The following is a 19,265-nucleotide window of genomic DNA, read 5'->3' on the forward strand; positions in this document are numbered from 1 at the left end:
CCTGAGTGTTTGGGCTTCTCATTTCTTTTTTTCTTTTTCTTTTTCATTTTATTTGAGAGCTTGCCTGTTAGAGGTTTTTTTATTTCATCCTGACACTTGACACATGTACAGGCACAGAATTCCAGGGGTAAATCTTTTCCCCTGAACTTTAAAACAAGCCCCCTGCTCTTCTCTAGATCCAGGGCTACTGGTAAGAAATGCAATGCCATTCCAATTCCTGATCCTTTCCAGAGAAGAAAGGAAAATGGATGTGAATACTGTCTCTTCATTCTGCTTTAAAAACATTTATTTTATTGAAGTTCTAGTTCCAGTTCAGTCGCTCAGTTGTGTCCAACTCTTTGTGACCCCATGAACTGCAGCACGCCAGGCCTCCCTGTCCATCACCAACTCCTGGAGTCCACCCAAACCCATGTCCATTGAGTCAGTGATGACATCCAACCATCTCATCCTGTTGTCCCCCTCTCCTCCTGCCCTCAATCTTTCCCAGCATCAGGGTCTTTTTAAATGATTCGGCTCTTCGCATCAGGTAGCCAAAGTATTGGAGTTTCAGCTTCAACATCAGTCCTTCCAATGAACACTCAGGACTGATCTCCTTTAGGATGGACTGGTTGGATCTCCTTACAGTCCAAGGCACTCTCAAGAGTCTTCTCCAACACCACAGTTCAAAAGCATCAATTCTTTGGCACTCAGCTTTCTTTATAGTTCAACTGTCACATCCATACATGACTACTGGAAAAACCATAGCCATGACTAGATGGACCTTTGTTGACAAAGTAATGTCTCTGCTTTTAAATTTTATTGAAGTATGCTTGATTTATTCTTGAAGAGATGGGAATACCAGACCACCTTACCTACCTCCTGAGAAGCCTGTATGCAGGACAAGAATCAACAGTTAGAACTGGATATGGAATAATGGACTGGTTCAATATTGGGAAAAGAGTAAGTCAAGGCTGTATACTGTCACCCTACTTATTTAACTTATATGCAAAGTACATCATACAAAATGCTTAACTCTATGATTCACAAGCTGGAATCAAGATTGCTAGGAGAAATATCAACAGCATCAGATATGGAGATGATACCACTTTAATGGCAGGAAGTGAAGAGGAACTAAAGAGCCTCTTGATGAAGGTGAAAGAGGAGAGTGAAAAGCTGGCTTAAAACTCAGCATTCAGGAAAACTAAGATCGTGGCGTCTGGTCCCATCACTTCATGGCAAATAGATGGGGGAAAAGTGGAAATAGGGTCAGATTTCATTTTCTTGGGCTCCAAAATCACTGCAGACAGTGACTGCAGCCATGAAATTAAAAGACATTTGCTCCTTGGAAGAAAAGCTATGACAAAACTAGACAGTGTATTAAAAAAGCAGAGACATCACTTTGCTAACAAAGGTCTGTATAGTCAAAGCTATGGTTTTTCCAGTAGTGATATATGGATGTGAGAGTTGGACCATAAAGAAGAATGAGTGTCAAAACATTGATGCTTTTGAACTGCGGTGTTACAGAAGACTCTTGAGAGTCACTTGGACTGCAAGGAGATCAACCCAGGTAATCCTAAAGGAAATCAATCCTGAATAGTCATTGGAAGGACTGATGCTAAAGCTGAAGCTCCAATACTTTGGCCACTTGATGCAAAGAGATGACTCATTAGAAAAGACTCTGATGCTGGGAAAGATTGAAGGCAGGAAGAGAAGGGGATGACAGAGGACAAGATGTCTGCATGGCATCACCAACTCAATGGACATGAGTTTGAGCAAACTCAGAGAGATAGTGAAGAACAGGGAAGCCTGGGGTGCTGCAGTCCATGTAGTCACAAAGAGCTGGACATGACGAACCAACTGAACAACATAGTTGATTTATAATACTGTGTCAATTTCTGTTGTACAAAAGTAATTCAGTAATATATATATTTATTCTTTTTCATATTCTTTTCTATTATGGTTTATTACAGGATATTGAAGAGTTTCCTGTGCTACAAAGTAGGACTCTGTTGTTTATTGTCTCTTCATTCTTATGCCATGGTGAATTCCCAAAATGGACTTGATGTATTGAGTTCTCCAGGATTATATTTTCTGTCCAGTGCCCACGGTAGTCATTCTTGTTCTAAGTCTCCTAGACTGTTTTTCTAGAAGCAGGTTTAGGGACAACACAGTCATCTCAGACTCCTTGCTTTAAATGGGCAACCCAATTCTAGCTCCTTCTGCATATAGTACCTATAGACCTAAAGCTTGCTGTAGCTCCCATGTCAAACCCCAGCCATAGAAGTCCATCTAGGCAGGATATGGGACTTTCCTTGTAGCTCAGCAGTAAAGAATCTGCCTGCAATGCAGGAGATGTGGGTTTGATCCTTGGGTCAGGAAGATCCCCTGGAGAAGGAAACGGCAACCCACTCCAGTATTCTTGCCTGGGAAATCCCATGGACAGAGGAGCCTGGTGGGCTATAGTCCAAGGAATTGCAAAAGAGTTGGACACAACTTAGAGACTAAACAATAATAAAACAAAGTCAGGGTACACCCATGAACCATTCCAGCTTAGCCTTGCTTATCTCTCTCATTTGAAGGTGTTTTCATTTTGTTCCCTGGGGATGTCCGTTTTTTAAAAAAAGAGGAGCTATTTATTTAAAATTTACTTTGCTTCCAAGTTTTCCCAAACATTCTATGGCTGAGTGCTGGAAGAGGCACATTTCATGTTAGTTCAGTTTGTCAAACTTTAAAAACATCTCTAAAATGACATTTGGAAAGGTATTTTGGTCCCCCAGAGCAGGAAATACTGCAATCATTGGTTCATTTACTGATCCAATCAGCATACTATGTGGGTGCCAGATGTGCTAAGTTTTTATCCCCAGAAATACAAACATTTATCTCCTGGATTAAGACATCCACTAGGCACACATTTGAACATGTTAAAACCAACCTGTGTCACATTTCCCTCAGATTTACAATAGGAAGGAAAAACAAACAAAAACAAAAATTTTTCAGTGGTTAAGTTACAATCCTGATTTTTCTGGTAAACCAGCTTTAGAGAGAGAAATTGTTCACATTTCCCATAACTTGATGAAGTAGCTTTTCTCTTTACTGTGATTATCTATAGCTATAATGAATGAAGCCTCTCAATTTGACTCTTTGGTGGCAATAGTAGTGAAAGCAACATATTGTATTAGGTGTGTTTTTTAAAATGTGATTGCATGAAGAAAAAAGCAATATTTAGTTGCTATTTTAATACTACATCCTTTATTTTCCACATTTAAAAAGTATTCAAAGATTCCACATTTAATCGCAGTTTAAAGTATCTCAGGAGAATTATTTGCTTTTAAGCTTAATGCTTTTTCCCAATTTTGTAAAACAAATAAAACACTTCATTGACTGCCTTGAAGGAAAATACATTAGCAAGGTTAAACACAGATAAAACTATCTTCTTAGGACATATAAACTTACAGTTGGATCTCAAGTTATAATGGACAGCAACAAATTAAAATTTTAAATCAAAGAATGAAACTATTCTTGTCACCTCAGTCATTAATAATTTCCAGACATCAGTGTATCATGAACATATCTATGAGACTTCAGTTGGTTCATTCACTTGCTTAATAATACCAACAGTCATGGAGGGTCCATACTACCATAAACTCTGTTGACCACAAAAGGTAAGAGTAGCTAATAACATAAAATCTATTGTGCATTGTAACATGTCTCTCTTTGTTAAAATGGTGGCTTATTAAATTAGTAAAGTTAAATCAATATGCTTTCAGCTGAGCTACCTGCCACTTACAGTTATCCTCTGATCCTTAAATTCATAAGGAAAATTGGTATCACTCCATACCTGATTGGGTCAGTGTAGTAAGTGTCCAAAAGTTTGTATGGAAAAATTCTGATCTAGCCAAGTTAAATAGAATGAATTTATTTGCTATAGTATTTGATATGTTCTAGACTCATCACAGAAGTATCAAACTCAAGAAGAGAAAAGTCAAAGAACAAAAGAAACAGAAAGCAGTTGAGGCTTCACAAAATTTGAAATCTAATATTCCATCTCAAAATTCAGGGCTATTAAGCTATTAATGCTACATATTTAATCCAGCTCTGATATCAGCTTCTTATAATTTTTCCCATGTCTAGTGTTCATTTGAGAAACTTTTTTTGGTTTTGTTTTAAATAACAACAGATGGGAGTAATCATGGCTGAAACCCTAACCCCTCCTTCCCTGTTGTTGGCCTGATACTTTCCAAGGGCACATCTGGGCCTGGGATGGGTCCTTTTTTTTCAGTTTTCTCAAGAGCATGTGACTAATACATTTCACATGTCTAATTAAAGGCCTTTTGTGTGGACTACGTGTAGCAAGAACCTCTTATGTGTCCAAGGTCACATGTCTAAATCTGTGAACCTCTAATGTTTCATTCTGAGATAGAGTTCATTAAATCAGAATGAGTGGGTGGTTAGAAAGAAGGGGAAAAAAGATAAGGAAATGGAAAGTTATAAATTAAGACTGTGCCCCAGAACATTACTATTGGCATATCTGGTGATATCAATATCCACCAAGGATTGTCATGATTTAGAACAGGAGGAGCCCCAGAGAACATCTAGTCCTTAGCAGCCTTGCCTGAATTTCTCATCTGGCCTCTTATCAACTTCTATTGATTAAAAAGTCTGAGAACTCTGGTCAGTAGTATCATCCCCCAGGGCAGTAACTACTGAAGGCACATTAACAAAGGGCTGAGAAACCCCATAGAGAGAGCAACTTCCTACCTGGGAATCAATATTTTCTCGCATCTTGACTAGTGAGTAGGAACTTGGTAGCAAAGAAGGACAGAGAACAGTAAGCAAAAGAGCCCAAGGGAGCCCTAAAGAATCAAGCGTGTTCCTGGAACTGAGTTGCAGAGAGAGGAGTAGGAGATGAGGTTGACAATACAGGTTAGGTAAAAATTCAGCTCAGTTCAGTTCAGCCGCTCAGTCGTGTCCAACTCTTTGCAACCCCATGAATCGCAGCACGCCAGGCCTCCCTGTCCATCACCAACTCCCGGAGTTCACTCAGACTCACGTCCATCGAGTCAGTGATGCCATCCAGCCATCTCATCCTCTGTCGTCCCCTCTCCTCCTGCCCCCAATCCCTCCCAGCATCAGAGTCTTTTCCAATGAGTCAACTCTTCGGTAAAAATTAAGGAGTTTCAATTCCATAATTTAGTCATCTGAATCTAACAGATGTTGAAATAGCAGAGACAGTATATCATTTTTTTTCATTGGCTTTGCTTAAACACTCAAGTATTTTAAAAACACATGGACACCCATGGCAGATTCATGTCAATGTATGGCAAAACCACTACAATATTGTAAAGTAATTAGCTTCCAATTAAAATAAATAAATTTATATTAAAAAAATAAATAAAATGGTCTAGAGTGGGAAAGAGATTAGGACAAGGGAAATGAGTAGGCAACAGGTCTCTACTCTTTCCAAGAAGGAAAAGATAATAATTTATAAAAAATAGAAGTAAGAACCTCATTTCATTTTAAAATTTAAATAAACTGATAGATTTAGGCAGGGATTATAAGCAAAATAAAGAAAAGGAGAGAGTGGAGGGAACATAGGTTTCTGACTTGGGAAACTGAGTAAAATCATTAACCAAGATCGTGAATAAAGGAAGTGTTAATTCTGAAAGTAAGAGAATGAAAACTTTGTTTCAGGACTCTGAAATCAGGGCATAAATGTCTAGAAATAGCCTTTCGACCTCATGAAGGAAATTTGGAAGCATTCTGTACAGTGTGAACTACTCAATCTTATAATTAATAATATTAATCTAATTAATAACTATTCAATCTTATAATTAATATAATTCATAATCTTATAATGAATAAGTCCTTCTCTGGCTCAGTAATTACAGTTGGGACCACAAAAACTAAGGCAACATGAGTTTAAATAACCATCTGCTCACAATTAACCATATATGCAAGCAAAATCATAACTATAGATTTTGAGGATAGTTATTTCTAGTTTACCTAGTGTTTATCTAGTTCACCAGTGGCACCTAAATGGAAAACATTATCATTAAATAAACACTTGAGTTCTGTTTTGTTTTTGTTTTTTGTTTTTTTCTCTTTCAGAGGTCTCTTAAACTGTCCTCCATTTTTTGCTTTTAATTGGAGAATAGCTGCTTTACAATACTGTGCTGGTCTTTGTCGTACATCAACAAGAATCAGCCACAGGTGTACATATGTCCCCTCCCTCCTGACCCCTCCTCGCATCTCCCACCCTTCTAGGTTGTCACAGAGCACTGGGTTGAGCTCCCTCTTTGAGTTCTGCTTTTAGTGGCCTTTATTGACTGCCTACAAAGTTAAAAAATTATACCTCATTGTCATAAAATGCAAAGCAAAATAAACAGTTCAAGAACTCTGCTTAATATTTTATAATGGAAAAATAATTTTTAAAAGAGTGAATATATATATATAACTGATTCACTTTCCTGTACAGCAGAAAGTAACACAACAGTGTAAATCAACATACTCCAACAAAATTTTTTAAAATAATAAAAAATATTTTTAAAGAATTCATAGCCTGGAAGATGAATAATAGCAAGTACAAGTTTCCACTATACAGAATAAAATATTATAGAAGCTATGAGGAGTAAGGGAAGAGTTCCTGGTAAAGAAGATAGAGCCACTATAGAAAACATATAGAGGCTCCTCCAAAACCTAAAGCGAGAACTATCATACGATCCAGAAATTCCATTCCTGTATATACATCCAAAAACATGAAAACATTAATTTGAAAAGATACCTGTACTCATGCTCATAGCAGCATTATTAACAATAGCCAAAATATGGAAGCAATCTAAGTGTCCATCAACAGATGCATAAAGAAGATGTGCTATATACGTACACTGAAATATTACTCATTCATTAAAAAGAATGAATGTTTGCCATTTGCAACAATACGGATGGGCCTGGAGGGTATTATGCTTAGTGAAACAGTCAGACAGAGAAAGACAAATACTCTTTATTGTCAATTATATGTGGAATCTAAGATATGAAACAACCAAATGAATCTAATAGAACAGACTCACAGATACAGAGAACACACTGTGGTTACCTGTGGGGAGAGGAAAGGGGAAAGAACAAAACAGGGATGGAGGATTAAAAAGTAAAACTACAATATATAAAATAAATAAGCTACAAGGATATATTGTACAGCACAAGGAATATAGTTTCTATTTTATGAAAGTTGAAGTGTTAGTTGCTCAGTCATATCTGACTCTTTGCAACCCCATGGACTATAACCAGTCAGGCTCTCCTGTCCATGGAATTCTCCAGGTGAGAATACTGGAGTGGATTGCATTCCCTTCTCCAGGGCATTTTTTCCAACCCAGCAATCAAACCTGGTTCTTCTGCATTGCAGGCAGATTCTTTACCATCTGAATCACCTAGGAAGGCTTTATATTTTATAATAATTTCAAATACAGTATAATCTAATTAAAAATTACTATTAATATATTGTATACCTGAATCTCTGGCTTTCCAGGTGTCTCAGACAGTAAAGAATCTGCCTGCAGTGCGGGAGATCTGGGTTTGATCCCTGAGTCAGGAAGATCCTCTGGAAAAGGAAAAAGGTAACCCACTCCAGTATTCTTGCCTGAAGAATTCCACAGACAGAGGAGCCTGTGGGCTACAGGCTATGGGACTGCAAACAATCGGACACAACTGAGCAACTAACACATACATACAACACACCTGAAATTACATAATAAAAAATTAACACAGATATGTTATAGAAATCTAAAAAGAGAACAGAAAGCCTTCTCAAGTATTCTCAGGTGATAACATCAAATATTACATCTGTCTTAGCTGGCACAGCCAGATAAACGGATAAGAAAGCTGTGGTACATATACACAATGGAGTATTACTCAGCCATTAAAAAGAATACATTTGAATCAGTTCTAATGAGGTGGAGGAAACTGGAGCAGATTATACAGAGTGAAGTAAGCCAGAAAGAAAAACACCAATACAGTATACTAACACATATACATGGAATTTAGAAAGATGGTAACAGTAACCCTGTATGGGAGACAGCAAAAGAGACACAGTTGTATAGAACGGACTTTTAGACTCTATGGGAGAGGGAGAGGGTGGGATGATTTGGGAGAATGGCATTGAAACATGTATACTATCAGGTAAGAAACGAATCGCCAGTCTATGTTTGATACAGGATACAGGATGCTTGGGGCTGGTGCCCGGGGATGATCCAGAGATATGATATGAGGTGGGAGGGGGGTTCAGGATTGGGAACTCATGTACACCCGTGGCTGATTCATGTCAATGTATGGCAAAACCAATACAGTATTGTAAAGCAAACTAAAGTAAAAATAAAATTTTTAAAAATAAATAAAATTTTAAAAGAAAAAAATAAATAAAAGCATCAAAAAAAAAAAGAGAGAAAGAAGGAGGAGGACAACAAAGGAGAAGATGCTTATGCTGAATCATGAAGGAAGAAGCATTTAAGAATTAGTGTTGACAATAATAGCTGAAAAAGCACAACTGAAGCTCATCAGGCTGGTAAATTGTTTGAAAAAATGCATGGAAGAGGAAAAGTGTTACCATGTTCAGAGAATACCACAGTTGCTCTGTGTGGTTGTAACTTAGTATCTAAGGCAGGAGTTCCGCCTGGATGTTAAATTAAAGTCAGCTTGTGCAGGCCTTCATAGTAAAATGAGGTCTAGAAATGGCAGCAAAAACGAAATGTTGGGGAAAATAGCACAGATAATTGTAACAGGGCTTGTTGGGACTCTGATGTACAAGACCTGCCCCCCAAATGACTGAACTGGATCACTGATGTTGCAAAGGTTAGCCTAAGGAACATCCTGAGACTTCTTTTTTCATTGCCACACCCTAGTTCCCCTTGACCCCTTTCCCCATCTCACCAAATTAGAAATGTTACAAAACCGTGCTTAATATACAAAATACATAAATTTCACAAAGGAGTCTGGTACCCAAAAAGAAGTTACTAATGATTATCATTAGAATAATAATAAAAGTAATAATAATAGCTAGAATTTGGAGCCCTTTCTTTGTCCCAAGAGTGTACAGATTGTGTTGTTTGTGCTTATAATAATCCTTTAAGGAGGGTATATTATCATACTAGTTTTACAATGAGAACAATTTAAATGACCTTTTCACTGTTAAGTTTGAGGGTTGGAATAACCAAGATTGCTTGACGTAAAATTTCTGCTCCTTTCCTTATCCCACACTTGGCATCCACTCGTCTACGAGATTAACTTTTAAGGCAGTATCTTTCTAAAACTCTCATTTTATATAACTGTCTGTACCCAAGGTAACTGAGGCTAGTAAGTGGGGGGTATACTGCATCTTTGGTGGGAGGTGTTTAAAAGTCAGGGGTTTAATAATGGAAGAGGCAAGGAAGCCAATGCCCTTGGGATTGTTACTTCTCAGATGCTATCCTGGGTGTTCTCTAATGATTCAGGAATAAAGTCCCTTCTGAGTCAGTGAATTCAGTCCAAAGACAAGAGCAAAGCTAGCAGAATCATTCTAAACCAATGATTCACTGACCTTTGAAATCTGCGTAGTAGATATCCAATAAAAACAACCCCCTTCGGTTTAAGATATAAGAGGTTTACTCCACACCCAAGTGAACAGCACAGGGGACCTACAAGAATTGTTTTTCATTTTTTCTATTAAAATACAGAACATGGGCAGATTTCTTCTGTCTCAAGACTGGGTAATGCAATATTAATACCATAAAGAAAGTCCTTTAGGGATACAGGGTATACAAATAAAATGATTTATAGTAAGAAACTGATTTACAGTAAAAAAAAAAAAATTTTTTTTTAACTGAAGATATTTTTAGAAACTATCCACTTTGTGTTTTTTAATAAATTAAAGAAAACAGACTTTTTGAAATGTAAGTTAAGGGATGAGCATAACATAGAATTAACTAAAATAAAAGCCAAGATTAAAATTTTAAAGGAATTGACCATTTTAAGAAGGGGAAAATCTTGCATTCTCATTACCAATTCTCTTGCCAAAAACAATTGTGAAAGATGAATAAAAGATGTTTTAAATGTTTGAAAGCATCAGTGAAGGCATCAGGAAGCAACCAAGACAATCAGCAGTTGAGCAAAGTTTCCAAAGAAAAGAGGGGCAGACCGCACTGAACACACATTGATGACTGGTTTTTCCCTCGGAGGTGTTGGTGATTTGGACCATCATTCCTAAACACAAAGTGGTAGACTGGGGCTTGGAGCAGTTTCATCCGGTCAGGGAGGATAGACCAAAGAGGCCAAAGCATGACAGGGAGGAAGGAAAAACAAAGAGGACTGCCCAAAATGAGGCAGTAATTTGCCCTTGAGCCATTTGCCAATTCCTAAGCCTTTCCCAAGCAGAGACTTTGAAAAACCAAGCAAAAAATACAGCAAAGCCACTAGAGCCTGAAGCCAAGATTTCAGCAGTTCATCAATGCTATAGAGACAGAAGTTGGAATTCATGACCCACCAAGATCGGCAGGGGTAGACGGGGGCGGGTGGAATTAGCACATATCCTTGCTTTCCAGTTGAGATACAACAGTGAAGAAAATTAGATTTTTAAATTTCCCATTAACTTAAAATATCCATTATAAACTCAAACATGCAAAAGATTAGTTGGGCAAAATAAAATTCAGTTACCTATATGACAAAACTATGGGCCATAGCTTATAAACCTGCTTTTAGTAAAAATAATAATCATGAATAAAGAGAATAGATGAATAAAACATTCAATTATAAATTACAATTAGATTAAAAATATTAATTTATTTAAAGAACAAAGATAGATAAAAAGAGAAAGCAATGAAATTACCAAAAAAAAATAACTGACAAGTATATCTAACACATGTTGGAGAAGACTCTAGAGAGTCTCTTGGACTGCAAGGAGATCAAACCAGTCAATCCTAAAGGAAATCAATCCTGAATATTCATTGGAAGGACTGATGCTGAAGCCGAAGCTCCAATACTTTGACCACCTGATTCGAAGAGCCAGATCTTTAGCAAAGACCCTGATGTTGGGAAAGATTGAAAGTAGGAAGAGAAGGGGATGATGGAGGACAGGATGGTTGGATGGCATCACTGACTCAATGGACATTAGTTTGAGCAAGCTCCAGGAGATGATGAAGGACAGGGAAGCCTGGCGTGCTGCAGTCCATGGAGTCACAGAGTCAGACACAACTGAGCAATAACACGAGACTAAAGAATCTGTTCTTTTCACAATTCAGCATGATGGCAGTTGTGGCCTTGTCACATACGGCCTTTACTAGGTTGAGGCATTCTTTTCTTTTGGGCTTCCCTGGTGGCTCAGAGGTTAAAGCATCTGCCTGGAATGCGGGAGACCCAGCTTCGATCCCTGAGTCGAGAAGATCCCCTGGAGAAGGAAATGGCAACCCACTCCAGTACTCTTGCCTGGAAAATCCCATGGAGGGAGGAGCCTGGTAGACTACAGTCCATGGGGTCGCAAAGAGTCGGACACAACTGAGCGACTTCACTTTCACTTTATTCTTTTCTTTACCTAATTTGATTAGAGTTTTTAGTCATAAAAGGATGCTGAATTTTATAAAATGCTTTTTCTGCATCTAAGATTGATCATATCATTTTTATCCTTAATTCTATTAATGAGGTGTATCATGTTTATTGATTTATGTATGTCAAATTATCCTTACATCCCAAGGATGACTCTCACTTACTCATAGTTTGTTGTTCTTTGTCTAGCTCCTTGAGGTGGTAAGTTGCTTATTAGAAATCTTTCTTTTCCCTTAATGTAGGTATTTATTGCTATAAGCTTCCCTCTTAGACCACTTTGCTGCATGTGCCTCGTTCTGTAAGTTTTGGTATGCAGTGTTTTGTGGGTTTGTTTTGCTTTTTTCCTAAGATGAGGAAAAAAACAAGGGTGCCCACACTCAGCGCTTCTACTCAGCATCACATTGGAAGTCCCAGCCTGGCCAATTAGGCAAGGAAAAGAAATTAAAAGCATCCAAACTAGAAAGGAAGAAGTGAAATTGTCTCTCTCTGCAAGTGACAATCTAATATATAGAAAAATCTAAAGATTCCATCAAATAAAAACCTGTAAGAACTAATAGACTAATTCAATAAAGTTGCAGGGTACATGGTCAATATGAAAATTAATTGAAGTAGAAAATGGCAACCCACTCCAGTATTCTTGCCTGGAGAATTTCATGGACAGAGGAACCTGGCAGGCTACAGTGCATGGGGTCACAGGAAGTCAGACACTAGAGCACACACACACACCTCTAAATACTAACAAATAAATGTCTGAAAAAGAATTTAATTAGAAAAAAAATTGTTTATAATAGTATCAAAAAAGAATAAAATATTTAGGAATAAATTTAACCAAGGAGGTGAAAGATCAATACAGTGTAAACCATAAAAAATCGATGAAAGAAATTAAAGAAGACACAAATAAATGGAAGAATATCCAAGGTTTATGTATTAGAAGGATTAATATTGTTTCAAATGTCCATACTATGCAAATCAATCTAAAGATTCAATGCAATTTCTATCAATACTTCAATGGGACTTTTCACAGGAATAGGAAAATTCTAAAATTTCTATTGAACAATTCAAGACCCAAACTAACCAAAGCAATTTTGAGGAGAAAAAAAAAAATGGAGATATTGTGTGTCTGATTTCAAACTATATTACAAAGCTATAGTAATCAAAAGTGAAAGTGAAGTCGCTCAGTCGTGTCCAACTCTTTGCAACTCCGTGGACTGTAGCCCACCAGGCTCCTACGTCCAAGGGATTCTCCAGGCAAGAATACTGGAGTGGGTTGCCATTTCCTTCTCCAGGGGATCTTCCCAACCCAGGGATCGAACCCAGGTCTCCCACATTGCGGGCAGACACTTTAACCTCTGAGCCACCAGGGAAGCCGCACTGACATTAAAAACAAACACATAAAACAGTGTAACAGAATACAGAGACCAGAATAAATTCACACATATACAGTCAACTACTCTTCAACATTCAGAAAACTAAGATCATGGCATCTGGTCCCATCACTTCATAGCAAATAGATAGGGAAACAGTGGAAACAGTGTCAGACTTTATTTTGGGGGGCTCCAAAATCACTGCAGATGGTGATTACAGCCATGAAATTAAAAGACGCTTACTCTTTGGAAGAAAAGTTATGACCAACTAGATAGCATATTGAAAAGAAGAGACATTATTTTGCCAACAAAGGTCCATCTAGTCAAGGCTATGAATTTTCCAATGGTAATGTACAGATGTGAGAGTTGGACTGTGAAGAAGGCTGAGCGCCAAAGAATTGATGCTTTTGAACTGTGGTGTTGGAGAAGACTCTTGAGAGTCCCTTGGACTGCAAGGAGATCCAACCAGTCCATCCTAAAGGAGATCAGTCCTGGATGTTCTTTGGAAGGAACGATGCTGAAGCTGACACTCCAATACTCTGGCCACCTCATGTGAAGAGTTGACTCATTGGAAAAGACCCTGATGCTGGGAAAGATTGAGGGCAGGAGAAGGGGACGACAGATGATGAGATGGTTGGATGGCATCACCAAATCAATGGATATGGGTATGGGTGGACTCCGGGAGTTGGTGATGGACAGGGAGTCCTGGAGTGCTGCCATTCATGTGGTCGCAAAGATTCAGACATGACAGAGCGACTGAACTGAACTGAAAGACCAGATAAGTCAGACTAGGGTTGGGATCCAAGGGTCAAAATTCTTAAAGGTCCCCATGTGGTTCCAACATGCAGCCAAGGTTGAGAATCTCTAATTTTGGTGCAAATTTACTCTATATGGTTTAAATTTCTTTCATAGTAACCTATAAGCCTATTTTCCATCATATTTAACATTTCAAGACCTTCTAATTCATATGTCCTCTTAGTCTCAGAAAATATGGTTAATTACCAAGTCCAAAATTTCAGAGTGGGCACATATCCTGAGCTAAGTAGCTAGAATGTAAATGTGGCCATTTCAGATAATCTTAAGAAAGCAGGAAGCAAGTTGTTTTATTATTAATATTTACTTCAGCTATTATTTAACTCCATGCTTCAAACCTCAATATAATTCATGCAAAGCTGAAAAAGAGTCACATGTTTTTGGTGCTCTGAGGAGTATAGCATCAGTAGAGTAACTGCCAACCTCCACCCCCCTGCCCAGGATGACAGTTTAGTGTCACTACCTAAAAGCAAAGAATTGGGCTATTTAAAATATTAGACTCATCCTCTACAAACTTCTTTATGCTCCCAGATTTATCCATTATGTGTATGGTCAGGATGAATGTTAGCATTCAGAGGACCAAACCAAATACTGTGGAAAGAATGTAAAAGGTCTCTCTTATTACCAGGTGGGCAAAGGATCAAGCATAAACAGAGACTAGGGGCTTTCCAAAGTGTTTCTCAGTTATTTTCCTCTTTGATTATAAGGCTATGTTAGGCTGTGATGTTTAGAGATCAGCCAGCTGGCCTCCAAAATCAAGGGCAAGTGCTCTGGGTTAGAATTATGATGCCATGAAGATCTCTCTCCCTCTCTCTCTCTCTGGACAAAACAAAGTCTCGCCATTTTGCACTCAAGTTTCTAAGTTTTATTTTCCTCTAGGACTCTCCACAGTTCTAAACTCACAAGTAAATCTTTCAAAAAGTTTCCCTATCCCAACTTAATCATGCAAAAGTAAAACCACAAGAACAAGTCTGCAGTAGAAAAGAGTTCTCTGCAAAGCAAAAGACACATGAAGGGATTCCTCAAGACACCAGGAGAAAGAGCCGTCTATTTTCTAATTAGGGAGAAATTTCACAGCATTCAGAAAGAAATAAACCAAAGATACATTATTGTTTAAATTATTTTTGCTAATTATTTCCAAGAGTCAAGAAATTGCCGAACCATTAAAAAAAATGATTCTAAATCCTGCAACAACTACTGTTTACCAGGCATCACCTTAGGACCAGAGGTTACAAGAGAACACTGGAGAAGAAAGAATGGAAGCCTATGAGAGAAGACAGCAATGGTTTCCTAAGAAAAGAGAGGCTGTCAAGCAATCTTATGCAATCAGATTCCTTTGCTTTTTGCCCTGCTAGGATCTCTTGAGTTTTCACACAGAACAATGTTCTCCCCTTCCCTCCCCCTCCCCACCCCCTCAGAGTGACACTTCTCCTTAAAAAATTCTGTAGTTTAAAAAGCTCAATTTAATTTCCAGCTTTCTAAACACCATCAAGTTCTCTTCTTCGGGGACTGAATGGGAGAAGTTTCTGTGGTTCCCTTGTGTATTACACAGTCAGTTGCAAAGAATTGAAATCTAATCTATCTGATGTGAGCTGAAAAGAAAAATGATGCTAAAGGATATTAGCATCTCACATTTGGAGGGAGACTGGAAAAATCAGATTCAGAACAGGCAGAGGCAAAGGAAAGCTCTGCAGGCGTGGTCACGACCAGAGTCCAGCGCAGACCGGCCAGGAGGACACACAGCCCCTCCCCAGCCCCCTCCCCTAGTGCTGGAGCCACTCTCAGGACACTCCTGCTTCCGTCCTTAAGGACTCATCCCCATCTATGCCTCCAACTTGGCCCCAGGAACTCCACGTAGAATAAGCTGGGCCAGCATAGCTGAGTGATCTAGTCCCATAAGAGTTTCCTTTGCAGGCCCAAGAGCCTTGTCTAGCATACTTTGAGTCCTCCGTCGCTACTGAGACCTCTGACCAGTTTCTCCTGCTGTGAGTTTCAGTTCTGAGCTGCTATAATGTTACCTGTGAGTAGATTTATCAGACAGGAAAGTCACCTAAAACAAAGTCTACCACTTTATAAAGTAAGCAGAAACTACTTGAAGTATGCCTGAGCCCTCTCTAGGCCTCCCATGCCACCGGCCTTCCTCCCATATTCAGTACTCTGGGTTTTTCCCGTATTTCTTTTCTTAATACTCTCCAGAAAGAATCTGGAACTCAATCTCTGACTAGTCTTTTAGAATGACTAATACTCAAATAAATCTGGCAAGACTCAAAACTTTGCCTCATGCACTAACCCAGGGACAGCCTTGGGCTCTGCTCAGATGTTTCAGGGATTCACTGAAAAGTATCTTCCAAAGATTGAAGGCAAAAGGAGAAGAGGGCAGCAGAGGATGATATATGAGATAGTTGGATGGCATCACCAACTCAATGGACATGAGTTTGAGCAAACTCCAGGAGACAGTGGAACACAGGGAAGCCTGGTGTGCTGCAGTCCATGGGGTCCCAAAGAGTCGAACATGACTTAGTGACTGAACAACATCTTCCATCTAAGAGTAAAGACTTTGAATTAACCAAGAATCCCTGCTGTTTATTTCTATATTCTTTTACTATGCTATACAATTTCTATAACTTATTTCAGTTAGAGGGTCCAATACAAGAGTCAAACACTAATGCCAGATATCTCAAAAAAAAAAAATCTTTCATTCTATTTTTGGATGCAAAAATTCTAATTTACTTTTTCCTGCAGTTACAGTTTTATTACAAACTTTCCCCAAAGAGTTAAAATCCCTCTGATTAAGAGTTATATACTAAGTTTTCTTTAACCAAAAATCCTAGAACAAAAGTCACTGTGCTTTCTGGATAATTTTATCAGGTAGATCTGTGACGGCTGACTACCTGATCCCTGACTTGATACGATAGTTTACTTGAAAGTATAACTTCATACTCAGATTAGTACCTATTCTGACAATGATATTAAGTATTCTAACAAAAGGAACCCCATTACTCCCCTTAGCATCACTTAGGCAAAAATCTAGAGTCATTTATCAGCAACATTCTCAGTTCAGTTCAGTCACTCAGTTGTGTCCGACTCTTTGCGACCCCATGAATCGCAGCACACCAGGCCTCCCTGTCCAACACCAGCTCCTGGAGTCCACCCAAACTCATGTCCATTAAGTCAGTAATGCCATCCAACCATCTCATCCTCTGTCATCCCCTTCTCCTCCTGATCTCAATCTTTCCCAGCATCAGGGTCTGTTCCAATGAGTCAGCTCTTCTCATCAGGTGGCCAAAGTTTTGGAGTTTTAGCTTCAATATCAGTCCTTCCAATGAACATCCAGGACTGATCTTTAGGATGGACTGGTTGGATCTCCTTGCAGTCCAAGGGACTCTCAAGAGTCTTCTTCAACACCACACCTCAAAAGCATCAATTCTTCAGTGCTCAGCTTTCTTTATACTCCAACTCTCACATCCATACATGATTACTGGAAAAACCATAGCCTTGACTAGATGGACCTTTACTGGCAATGTAATGTCTCTGCTTTTTAATACGCTATCTAGGTTGGTCATAACTTTCCTTCCAAGGAGTAAGTGTCTTTTAATTTCATGGCTACAATCACCATCTGCAGTGATTTTGGAGCCCAGAAAAATAAAGTCAGCCACTGTTTCCCCATCTATTTGCCATGAAGTGATGGGACTAGATGCCATGATCTTAGGAAGCCTCAGGAAACCCAATATTTCTTGCACTGTACAAGCAGGCATAACAAAAACTGAGTATCTTTTTTTTATGGGGTATTCAGGCAGTGACTAGCATCACTGAGGCAGTAACCTGAGAAGATGAGAGTTTCAACTTTACAACTATCCTTTCACTAGACACCTGATGCTCACTGAAGTGATAGCAATTCTTCCTTTCCTTGTGGTCATAAGACCGTTGTCTAAAAATAGCACCACACGACTACTGAAAACCAAGAAAAATTTACTCATAACAACAGTTGTCTATCCCTGTGTGGATAGAATAATGAGGGACAATTTTTACAGCTGATTTTCTCCTGGTATAATTGCCTAGAACACTGATGCCTACAGGTAAACCTGTTATTTTCCAAGAAATTTTGGTCATTTATCTCTATGACTTCTGAAACCTACCAGATGAGGAGCTCAATTTACACTCTCATCAAGCTCTCTATATCCCTCATTTCTAGCACTGCTATCTGTAATCACATCAATCACCAAAGGTAATAACTTCATCCATACTTATTTTCTACCTTGAATTGTAATTCTCTATGACAGCATGACCTGACATATAGTTTGTTAATTCTAATTATTAACCAATAAATATATATACATGTGAATAAATGAATCTCCATGGAAAAAGTAAAAGCACATTAAGATCTCATTGATGGGGTCCCCTTGGAACTGTATTATAAAGTCTACTTATATTTTGTCAATAGGCCTGAGAACTAGTTATAATAAAAGGCATAATTACCAATTACTGACATGTCAAAATAGGATTAGCTTTTGTTTTACACTCCTGGATGATTAGGCACATTATAAAAACTGTAGCTCCTTGGATCTACCATGGATCATGTCATGTGTTGTTAACAAATACAGAATAATGAACCCTCTCAAAGACATCCTTATTGTAAATTGCAAAACCTGTGACTATATCATGATGTGACAGAAGAGACTTCACAGATATAATTAAGTCAAATATATGCAGATGAAAAGTTTACTTTGGATTTTCTGGGTGAACCCAGTGTAATCACAAGGCTCTTTATAAGAGGAAGGCAGGAGCATCACAGTCAAAGAAAGAGATACAGTGATAGAAAGGTGAAAGTCACTCAGTCATGTCCGACTCTTTGCAACCCCATGGACTATACATTCCATGGAATTCTCCAGGCCAGAATACTGGAGTGGGTAGCCTTTCCCTTCTCCAGGGGATCTTCCCAACCCAGGGATCCAACCCAGGTCTCCCTCATTGCAGGCTGATTCTTTACCAGCTGAGCCACCAGGGAAGCTCTGCAAGGGATGTAGCCTTGAGCCAAAGGATCCAGGCAGCCTCTAGAATCTGGGAAGGACAGGGAACTGAATGCCCCCATCCCATCCCCTCCAGAGCCTACAGAAAGGAGCACAGACTTGCAGACTCATTTCAAATTCTGACCTACAGAACTATGAAGTAATATATTTATGTTTTACACATCTGAAGTCAGTTCAAAAGGCCTCTACTACCCTGATACCAAAACCAGTGAAGGTACTCCAAGAAAAGAAAATTGCAGGCCAACATTCTTTATGAACATGGATGTAAAAAAAGCTCAATAAAATATCTGCACACCTAGCAAAACCAAGAAGGAGATGCTAATGAAGAGGACTAATAGACAGAATGCAGAGCAACTTATTAAAGGGAAATATTCAAAGCCTTCTGGAGAATCCATGAGCAACTGAAAGGAAAGATCTCTTGGTTCCCTATCAACTCATCTACATCTGGCCCAAGAAAAAAATTTTTGTTTCCAAAGGATCCATATTTTTTCTTCTTTGCCACTTTCTCTTATATAAATTG

The sequence above is a fragment of the Capra hircus genome, chromosome 1 (assembly GCF_001704415.2).
Source record: "Capra hircus breed San Clemente chromosome 1, ASM170441v1, whole genome shotgun sequence".
Lineage (NCBI taxonomy): Eukaryota > Metazoa > Chordata > Mammalia > Artiodactyla > Bovidae > Capra > Capra hircus.